General features: G+C 40.4%; 1 protein-coding gene across 1 annotated transcript in view; it reads right to left on the bottom strand.

Moving 5' to 3' along the window:
• cacng2a (calcium channel, voltage-dependent, gamma subunit 2a) overlaps window positions 1–11,130 on the bottom strand; it is an 82,317-nt gene that overhangs the window by 70,030 nt on the left and 1,157 nt on the right. The gene's annotated exons all lie outside the window — the stretch shown is intronic.

Here is an 11,130-nt window from a genome sequence, read left to right as displayed (position 1 = left end):
TGCTTGTATTGCTGTGGAAGTTGCCATTAGTTGTAATTCTTCAGCAACGCGCCTCAACAGACTCTGCTACCCGTGTATCAGTGCAGAGTTCATTGTTTGGGTTTTGAGAAAAAAAAAAAAAAAAAAAAAAAAAAAAAAAAAAAAATTCCAACAAATGGTAGTGGACCATTATAAATATTGTTATTATTATTTTAATCTAAATATTTATGTTTTTCTGTTTGTTTGTTTTTTTAACTTTTTGCTAAATTTCAGGTAATTTTCTTGCAACTCGTAACTTCCTGTGTTCTTGACAGAAATCAAGCCAATTTGCTTAGATTTTAAAGGGTTAAATCATAAATACAGTACTGTTTGTAGAAATGTAGCATATTATATTTGTCACCACAACAGCGCTGGTATCAAACCTAAACAGACCTGAGGCTGCACTCAAAACCCAATCAATGAACTCTGCACTGATACACGGGTAGCAGAGTCTGTTGAGGCGCGTTGCTGAAGAATTACAACTAATGGCAACTTCCACAGCAATACAAGCAAAGGCCAGAGACCTGCACTGCTGTGCGGCTGTCTCGGGCTTCAGCCTAATCCAGTAATGTCTGGTCTGTAATTTGGCCTTAGTGGCCAATAGAGAGGGCAAGGTGGAGACCAATAAAACAGTCGCGTTCGGCAGTGACTGTCTGCAGTCTCAGCGGAGGGCAAAATGAATCCCATCCATCGCCGGCTGCGGGGCAGAGTGACAGTGCGGTGCAATAGAGCTCAGTCACTTTGTACAATCTGCTATCAGCTAAGGGAGGGGGGACAGTGAGACCATCCTGACGGAGGCCCAGTTTCTGCACCAACAAGTGGCTGCGAGGCCCCTGAATACACTTTCCATCCACTCTCAACTTGTGACTAACTGTAATCCGGCCCATGCAGCTGGATGTACAGTGGATCGTGTGTCATAATACAGTGTAATGCCACTTTAGGGCCGGCACATTAGCCTGGGTGGGCATACTCCAGCTGGGTAATCCTTATCTGATTGGACTATGAGACTAATCCTGCTCTTCTCTGCCGCTCCGCTCTGCTATCTGCTTTTATCTGCGGCCTGCCTCTCATCCCGCCATACACACACACACACACACACACACACACACACACACACACACACACACACACAAACACACACAAACACACACAAACAACATGTGCAAGTACACAAAAGCACACAACATACTCCCACATGTGTTTTCAAATGCTTGAATGTACACTACATTGATACTCCCACGAGCTTATACATAAAATCATGAGGCAGTATGTGTGAACTGTGATCTGTGGTGATTGACAGCAGCTGTGGGAGGCCATACCGAAGCGTGGTAGCCATTTTAGCTCAAACAGGAATTTTTCTAAATAATACAAAGGACAATTCAGTATATGATTGTGTGTGTAAAAATTCAAAAAAGTCTTACATTGGCTGCAGTTTAAATTCAAATCCACAGTCTAAGGTATGTAGGTATATCTGACTGTTCGAGCAGACTTTTAGCAGCAGACTTTATGAGCAGCAAAGCCAGCACGTTGAGGACTTTGCCATGAATTTTTCTTTCCCAGACTACTGCTGCTACGCATCTGATTAGTTGCAATTTTTGGGGGCTTTTTAAAAATCTGTAAATTGTATTTTTATTAAGCTGCTTCTTGAAAGTCTGAGATTTGACTCATCAATCAGAGACAACAGTTGAGTCAGTGCTCTTGACCTTTATGATGCTCTTTGATACAAGCAGGTGCGGACATGCAGGCAGTGGCACAGAGGAGGAGATGCCTTCTCCTTAGAAATGGTGGATTTTACAGCTCATAGCATCTGAATTTGACACAGTCCCTGACTTTTGTTTGATATCTAGTGTCGTTGCACATTTTCAGCCCATTGTTAGTGCAGTTAGCTTGTTTACAGTATTACATGAAGGCCACTATCACACTGAACGTCCAGCAGAGCCTGGTCAAACTTCAAAACATGGTATGAAAATCAAAACGAATCGTTGAAGTGTGTTGACTGATTGATTATGTCAGCTCATGCATTGAGTAACATACAAGAACACTTTTCTCCTTAAAAGTTTCCGGTATGCTGCGCAGTAGCCTCCGAATGGTATAATAACAGCGTGATTTTTGCTCAGTCTGTTAACTAGTAAATCTGAACTTTTAGAACAAAATGCATCTGGAATTAGTAGGGATAGACTTGTAGCTACAGTGCAGGCAACAACATTTAAAAAAAATATATAGACACTTACGCTGAAACACAGCTGTAAAAAGTTGTAAATGGTACTAAGTGACACTAGTGTGGTTATAGTTGACTAATAAAGAAAGTCTATATTAACGCTCTACTATAGGAACAGTAGCTACATAACATTTGAAATGAAACACAACTTAACTATGCCAGTGCACACATGCATACGCATTATAGGTGCACCCTGGCACTTAAACATATAGCGCTACACCCCTCTATAACACTAATAATAATATAGAAAGGTGAATGGAAATGACACTGTGATCAGTTTGATCAGAAAACATCATAAAAAATATGGCTTGGCACAATAATTGGTAGACATTCATGGCTTCCAGATGATGTATCCTAAAAATGTTGGTAATCCCCTGACATTACCTTAAGTACCACCATTATGCTCACTTATGAACTTTTGAGTAAAATGTCTCAACGACTATTGGATGGTCGGCCATGATATTTAGGACAGACATTATGTTCCCCTGAGGATCAACTATATTAACTTTGGCAATCCCTTAACAGTTAATCCGACCATCAAGTTGAAATTTTAAGTTTTTGTCCAGTACTTTGGTTTATCACCAAATACCTGCAAAATTATGGACATTCCCATCAGCCTTAGCTGAACTTTGCCAAACTAGAAATTTTTAGCATCCTAAAATGCTAAACTCAAATGGCGAACATGGTTAACATTTTTACAAAACATCAACATGTTAGCATTTAGCAGAAAGCACCACTTTAATTTCTAGCATGGCTGCAGAGTTGTTAAAGCATAAATGCCAAAAAAAACAAAACAAAACATCCAGTTCTATCTTCTGGGCCTTTTTCACACTTTTTTAGACATTTTATAGACAAACGTATTAATCTAATTCGTAAACAGCAGGTCAATGATAATAAACATAACTTCCTGTATTAAATTATATATATAATTAAATTATTGCAAAACATGTATCATGTGCACTGTGGATATGCAGGAAAACACATTGCACATATTGTAGTGTAGGTCTTTGTGATTTGCGAGAGAAGATGAAAAAACATATATACAAGAGGTAATAAGAGGCAAAAAATCAGACACCATGGTGGCCATCCTACATCACAAGATTCACTATTCCTCTCCCTAACCGCCTCCTCCCTGACTCTGTCTCTCTCCTCCTCTGTGAAGCCTGAGGGCGGCGCTGTAATGAAGATGAATGCCTCAGATTAGCAGCAAACGCAGAGCGCTACACCTGGCAGAGAGCACAGGAGGGCACAGCGGCTGCTCTTACAGACGTCCCAGAGAGGACGGAGGAGTGGCATCCTCCAGGGCCCAATTCATCAGCAGGCAACACACATGTTTACTGTGTGTGCCGCTCATGCCTCACAGGCTGAATCTCACTCTGCACCCACACGTGTTTGTGGGAGCACAATCACTGAACTTTAAATACTGTTGCAAGGCTGTACGGCTAAACTACTGCACACTTCCAAAATATTTTACAACATCAACAACAGGGGAGCAATAGGTTCAGATTTTACCTACAAAGACTAAAATAGTCAGAGCTGCCAAGTTTAGCAGAGGATAAATTCAAACAGCCAAAAACATGGAGTCAAACGGTTCATTGTGCCTTGATCAAACTCAAATTTTTCAACTTAACTAGTTCACAAAAATGATGCTCGTAGAAAAACATGGAGAAAATGGACATCCAATTGGAATTAAAACTCCTTGAAAACTGACCAAATGAAAGTTGTGACAGATTAATATTGTAATGTTTGAACTAGTGCCACACTTCAGGTCTATGAAAGCAGCAGCAAATGACTTAGAACTACAACTAACAATCTGCTGACATTTCTTTTAAATTAATATTTTAGTTTTAAAATTTTAGAAATACAGCAAACTGCACAAAACCTGAGAAAAGAAGTAAATCCTCCGAAGGCTGGAACCAGACAATGTTTAGATTTTTTACCTCAAAAGTTTTATTGATAGAATACAATTCCTGAAACTGATCCAGTGAAGCTATCAGTTTGATAGCCTGGTCTCTTTTTCAGGGTGTTAAAATACATCTCTTGGACAGTGAAGTCCTTTAGCGTCTGTATGAGACACACAAGGCTTTTAACAAATTCCGATGTGAACCCACCTGCAACATTATTTGGCAAATGGAGCAACAGACATAGTATTAAGAGAGAGAAAGTCGGTTCAGGGCGAGATGGACGGGGAGATCGATAGGTCCAACAAGCACAGGACTTTGACCCAGGAGACTTGTGTTTGTGTCCTGTGTGAAATTAAAAATCAGCATTAAGTTATTTTGTCATGTTGCTCGTTATGTTAATCATTAGTCAATTGTTAGTCACATGAATCAAGTCACCTGACTAAAATCAACAATAATCTTTTCCAAAGGCCCCTTTAACACTAGTCAAAAACCTCACTATCAACCACTAACATCTGGCTTTTGTTTTAGTGGGCAAAAAAACAGAAACCACTGCAACATTTTCATTGTCCTCTATGTTGCTTTCTATTGTTTATTAACCTGTTTTCTGTATGTTTGTGACACCAAACGTGACACAACAGAAAAATTGGCAGTACACTGGTCTGGCTCATTGGCAATGAGAAAAAAGTCTATTGCGGACTTTTAGAGGTTTTTCCATGTTTACAAGACCTGCATATACAAACTAATTTTACAAAATTAGTGTGTAGAAGCAACAGTAACCAAGTAGTTTTGTGGCCTAAACCTTACTGCTGACCCCCTCTTAGTCATATGAATTGACTCGTGTGACTTACCGCCAACCCCTTCTGCATCAAGATACAACACAAAAGGCTGCCACTAGCATCACTATAATAACAGTGGGGGCGGTGCCAAAGTGTCAAAATATGACTATTAGAGATGAGATCATGTTAAGCTAGAGAAAAGATGTATTACTGTGGTTCAGTTGCTGAAATTAGAGATACACTTGAAATTGTGCAGAATGGAACTTATTTCTGCTTAAAATGCTTATATGCTTACTTATATTTGACAGTACTAGCTTAGAGAGCATACAAACCTGACAATAGCTAAATTTAATTTTAGCCTGTCACTGAGATACTCACAGAATTAACACAGTTACCTTTAACATGACCTTTAAGCACTATTAAACTGCTACCTACATGTTTGCTACATTTATCTTTGATAGTGTTTATTGGCATTGTAGCTCAGCAAAACTGTGCATTTTGCCCCAGTGTCTGAAACCAGATTTACTACCCGATTCACACAAATTATTTTGCACATTCACACACACAATAATTTTCCCTTTATATTTACATTTACATGCAGTACAGAGAAGACTGAATTTTGATTGGCTTTATTTTTGCAGATGCGACCATTAAAATTTGTTCATATCGCAAATTTGCGTTTCGTAGGACAGCAAAGGATGGGCCAGCCCTTCTCTCTCTCTGGGTAGTACATGTTGTCTATCTTAAATGGCCCTCGCTTGACTTTTAAAATATACTATATGTGGCCAACTACATAAAGTATATCGGTTAATCAAGTAATATCACTTTGCATTTTTTTCCTTCTCCTCACAATGACAGGACTTTTATACAGTTTGTAGAGATACATCAAAAGGGATCTATGCAATAGCAGCAGACATTCCCTGTTATGTAGCAGACATGACCACAGCAAAGTGGCGTTAAGTTAACAGTGAAGACTGTTCAATACTTTTCAGTGAATGATGTAACAGTTGTGTTTATGTCATTTGTATTGGATCTTTCTTTTTTTTTTTTTGACCCATCTGATACAAAATGCAGCTAGCCCCCTGGTATTTTTCACATTATCTAATCGGGCCCCCATTCAAAAATGTTTGGCCACCCCTAGGTTTGCCTTTGGGTTAGATTGGCAGGGTAGGCCAATCAGACGTGAAATAAGGCAAAGTGGGGTGGGTCAGTCCTTTGCTTTCTTAGAAAATGCAAATTCACATGCAGATCTGCCTCAGTAAAGATTCTTGTGGGATCATCTCTATTATACATCTATAAATGTACGCACACACATATTTATATATATATTGACTTCAACACTCCGACTTCTGAAACCGAACCTACGCCCCTGCACCACATACAATCCTTTCTTCCTCCAGCAGTGAGATTATCGTGTTTCTCTGACGAGCGGTGAGCAAAGCAGAGGTCGAGGTGATGAAGCACCCAGTGTGGGTATTCCCATTTTGCTTGTTCACAGGTTCTCCTCTCCAGTAGCTGGTTATACAAACACAAACCGTCGCCCACCTGTGTCCACTCGGTGCAGGATGTGTGGGCCAAACACACAGTCTGTGTTCTCTGCTGCGATAACGATGGAGCTTCAGCCATCAGTCGCTGCCTGATCACCAGTACGGCTTTGTTTAGGAAGAACTGGGGAAAGATGAATACTAGTCATCTTGGCACTTTGAATTAATTGAGCTGCGCCACAAACTAAGGCATAATTAACATCTGAAATGTTAAACTTCACTCCCCCTGACTATCTAGGCTGGATTTGCTGCCTGCTTATCTCTGCCTCTCTGCAGCTGCATCCCCTCTGTACTTTTCTACCCCCCCCCCCACCCCCCCCCCCCCACACACACACACACACTCACACACACACCCCTCCGATTTTGGTTTAAAATGTGCAAACTACCTATAATTAAATGTACTCGCTTTTTAAGACCCAATTTCCTGAGCAGGAAGTCATTTGAATTAGAATTTAAATGAATCTGACCCCGGTAAGTAAATGCACTGGCCCCCTTTTTCCTCTCCCTTGCCTCTTCTGGGCTGGGGATCATTCATGAATCACAAATGACAAATCTGGGTTTATTTCCTGCCATTTTGATCTCGAATTCAAAGGGAGAGGCTTCATTGTGCCGATACAAAAGCAACATACACACACACCGAGCCAAGAGTGTGATGTTTTGATCTTGTCTTGACTCTGTGCCGTTTGGTTTGCCAATTAAATAATGGCCTGGCAGGGATAAAGGCCAGTCACTGTCACAATTACACTCCAGCTGTGATTAATCCCATGTGCATTAATGTAGGAACCGTTAATACAGCGGAGCGCTCTGTCAGCATTCAGCGTTATCTCTATCATATACCCAGGCAAGAAGCTCTCACATCTGTTCGTACCGGTGAGAACACAGCTCTCTGGTGTCGACACCTGAGCAGCTTCTCAGGAACAGCTGAGGTGTTAACGCTGCGATCAAAAGTCGAGGGGAATACTAATTTTGTGATAGCACTTCCACTGGAATACTCAGATAGTTAAACAAATACGTCTTTTTTCTTGGTTGGAACACTTTTTCTCTTCTTTTTCTGTAAACAAATCAGCAAATGATCTGCATTTATATTTGTTGTTACATTTAGCCTCTCAGTTCATCCGCACACACACACACACACACACACACACACACAAACACTGATGATGGCAAGCTTCCATGTGAGGCACTGGCAGTACTGGAGACTAAGTGCTGCATTTAAGTGCAGTTTGTAAGTACTTGTACTTTACTTGGGGTACTTCTATTTTATGCCACTTTACACTTATACTTCACTACATTTCAGAGGAAAATACTGTCCTTTTTACTGCATTGCTTCTGACTATTTATCTATCTGCCTATCTATCTATCTATCTATCTATCTATCTATCTATCTATCTATCTATCTATCTATCTATCTATCTATTAATCTATCTATCAATCTATCTAACTATCAAATCAGGACATTTTATTTTCTTTTTTCCTCTCAAATGAATCATCTTACATCCCTTTGGAGGTTAAGAACCACTGGACTAAGCTAGCTAACCCTGTATAAAATAGTTCAAACTAGCTCCACCTCCAGCAGCTACAACATGAAAATGCTGCTTACGCATTGATGCATTAGTATTAACTATCTAATACTGTCAGATAAAATGATTTGTATCAGTCACAGAATACATTTTGCTGCATATTGAGTGCTTTTACTTTTGATATTTTAAGCACATTTTGCTCATAAGATGATAAGAGATGCTGGACGACTTGTTCCACCTGCTGAGTCACAGCCGCCCCCTAAACTGGGCCAGAGGTCTCAAATACATCAGTGTTTAACAGTGTCTAAACACAAAGAGCCATTTGCAAACTTTGCCTGAATAAATCAAAGAATTGATCAAAGAATCAGTAAACAAGACTAAGAATCTTAACAAGCACTCAGAGCCAGCTCTTGGTACTGAACAGATATCGACAAGGACACAATGCTGTAATCACAAAGTATAGAGATTACACCAAGTCCTACTCAAGGGTACAGACTGTCCTCTCAAGACAAGGTCAGACTGATACAAGAAGACACTGTCTGTTTCCAGTTTCCTAATGATGGTCATTACCTAAACTGGACCCTAACTTGGACCGTGTTAACTATAACGACAAAGGTCCCCTGGACCAGATCAGGTATTGTCCTCACTTAAACCTTATCAAACCCAAAACCTGCAACATCTTATTTATTTTTTGGCCACTTGGGGGCAGTAGAAACAAGTTGTAAACACAATATCAACATATTATCACTTTTTAAGTTTATATGGTGAATTTGTTAGCAAACTGTTGCCGATTTACATCCAGCAGTTACAGAATGACATGATCATTAATTTAAAGTCATGTTTATGTCCAGTATTCACTCTCTTGTAGCACGTTTTTTGGTCTCCACCAACTCCTGAGGGAAATATCTGTCTTTTTAACAGCTAAATTTTCCTCCATGTTCACCAGCTAGTCTCTAATTGTGTCTGTCTGACATTTGCTGGTGAGCAGGTGGTGTAGTGTGGGTTTCTGTATCTTTTTCTTGGAAAACAACACCATGAGAGCGGTAAGAGTTGATCAAATAGGGCCGTTTTGGATCAAAGAGAATCTTGGTAAACAGAAATTCTATCTACTCTTCAACCATTCAGTTGGTCGATTGGGGAAGAAATCTACATGTTTTGTGTGAGTTTAGTTAAATATCTCTGAAACACTGCAAGTGAGAGATAGAGACTTAGTATTTTTAGTCCAGAAGCTAACACTCCAATGTGAACCGTAGTAATTGAGCCTTTAACTTCAGTGTCTTTTTAAAGACTCGGTAACTCTGTGTTCCTCACAGTCACCAGCCATCTAATCATGGTGGAGAAGAGACAGGACAAATACCACAAAAACCAACCATCACAGAAGACAAATACAAGTGATGCACAGTAACAACTGCCATTTCTAGCTGGGTAAAGACAGGCTTTGGTGACCTTATTAAAGTAGCACCAGCGACTGTTCATCCAATGAGAATTTGGTTGGACAAGAACATTTTGACCAACCTTTAGACCAACCAACTAGAAGTTTATAGCCATGGAATTAAAACGGTGAAGTTGCAGCCGGACAGCTAAAAAATGAGCTGAAACTCACTATAAAGCTCCGTAAAGCTGAAACGAGTCTTTGCACAGTGCCACATTGTATTCACAAAGTCATTCATAACATTATTTTTGTGTAAAATACTGATTTTAGGTGCTTTAAATTGGACTTGCCACTTCAAACCCCGTTATGAAGCTTTGAACAGAAGGTGCACACAGTCTGACTGCTCATCACAGGAGCCAGAGGAGCATGAAGGCTTTTCAGGATCTCACAGCTAAGAAGATGAGCAGATTTGTAACGCTCCGCGCCCTCACAAGGTTAAAGTGCCGCACTCCAAGACAGCACCCCAACGCCTCCACTGGAACAGGACAGGAAGCACTCCGCCTCCGTCTGACGGGGCAGGCATCTCCAAACACCTGTGCCTAGGATGCGAGGCTGCTCGACATCTCAGCTCTAAGTTCAAATGACGAGCAGAGTCGAGCCCCACCGTCACCGAGGTTGTCAGGCAGGTCGGGCGGCTGCACCTCTGCCACCATGATTTTACTTCTGGGGCTTCATTATGAAAATAAACACCGTGCCCAAACTGCTGGCCCTTTGTCACATCCTCTTTAACTGGACAGAGCCCCTGCAGCGTCCCTTAATTAGGGTTAGACTGGTGTATTGGTTTGCCAATATATCAGGCTGATGTATGATGAAGCTTCCTCCCTAACTACAGCTCCTCACTATGTTATTATTTCATTATTTACACTCTAATGTCTGACTCGAGAAACTGTTCCGGAGTGGTGTGGGAGGCTTTTATGCAACAGCTTCAGGCTGCAACCAGAAACCTGCTTTACCCTGCCTGCAGGAGCTGAACACGCGAACAGAACTATATTAATCTGGGTTTATGTGGAGAGCTTTAGTCTCGATGGTCGATATCCAAGATTTTTTCTCTGTCTTGTGAGCCCTTAAAATGAAGCAGTGTCTCCCAGCATGTTTCATTTCAAAGATTTTTCTTGGTGAGATTGTTTCATTAGAGATGTGGAGAAGTCAAACTACCCAGTATTTCACAGGAAAAAGACAAAGACGAAGGATAAATTAGAGACATGAATTGCGGTAGAAGAATTTTCTGCTCTCGTTTTAGTTGAATAATCTTGCAACCCCTCCAATTGATTTTACAAAACCTTTGAGTTGGCCCTCCCAAAACAGAAACCTTCTTCCCTCTGCCTGCAGGACATGGACACCCTTAAAGAATGGCCTCAATCTAAAGTAAAGTGGAAAGTTTTAGTCCAAGTTTTTCTTACCTGGCGACCTTTAAGCAGTGCTTAACTGCAGCAACCTCGTCACAGATTGCATGTGCTATAAAAGTGTGAGAAATGTCAAAAAAAGAAAAACACACAAAAAATGAAGTTAACTTTAAAAAGTAAGCGTCCAGGCTGTCTTAAAATTTTATGTCGATTGAATCTGAGAAGACAAGTTGAGGTAATCTGATGATGATTAGACCTGTCTTCTCAAATTCAGTCAACTTAGAAAGTTAAAGTAGCCCAGACACTTAATTTTTAAAGTTAAAACAAATAGTTTATTTTTACAGCATGTTGTTCTTATTTTGACATTTTTCCAAC

Source organism: Plectropomus leopardus, chromosome 17, assembly GCF_008729295.1.
Source record: "Plectropomus leopardus isolate mb chromosome 17, YSFRI_Pleo_2.0, whole genome shotgun sequence".
NCBI lineage: Eukaryota > Metazoa > Chordata > Actinopteri > Perciformes > Serranidae > Plectropomus > Plectropomus leopardus.
The sequence above is the reverse complement of the archived record's forward strand: the minus strand, read 5'-3'. Positions and strand labels throughout refer to the sequence as shown.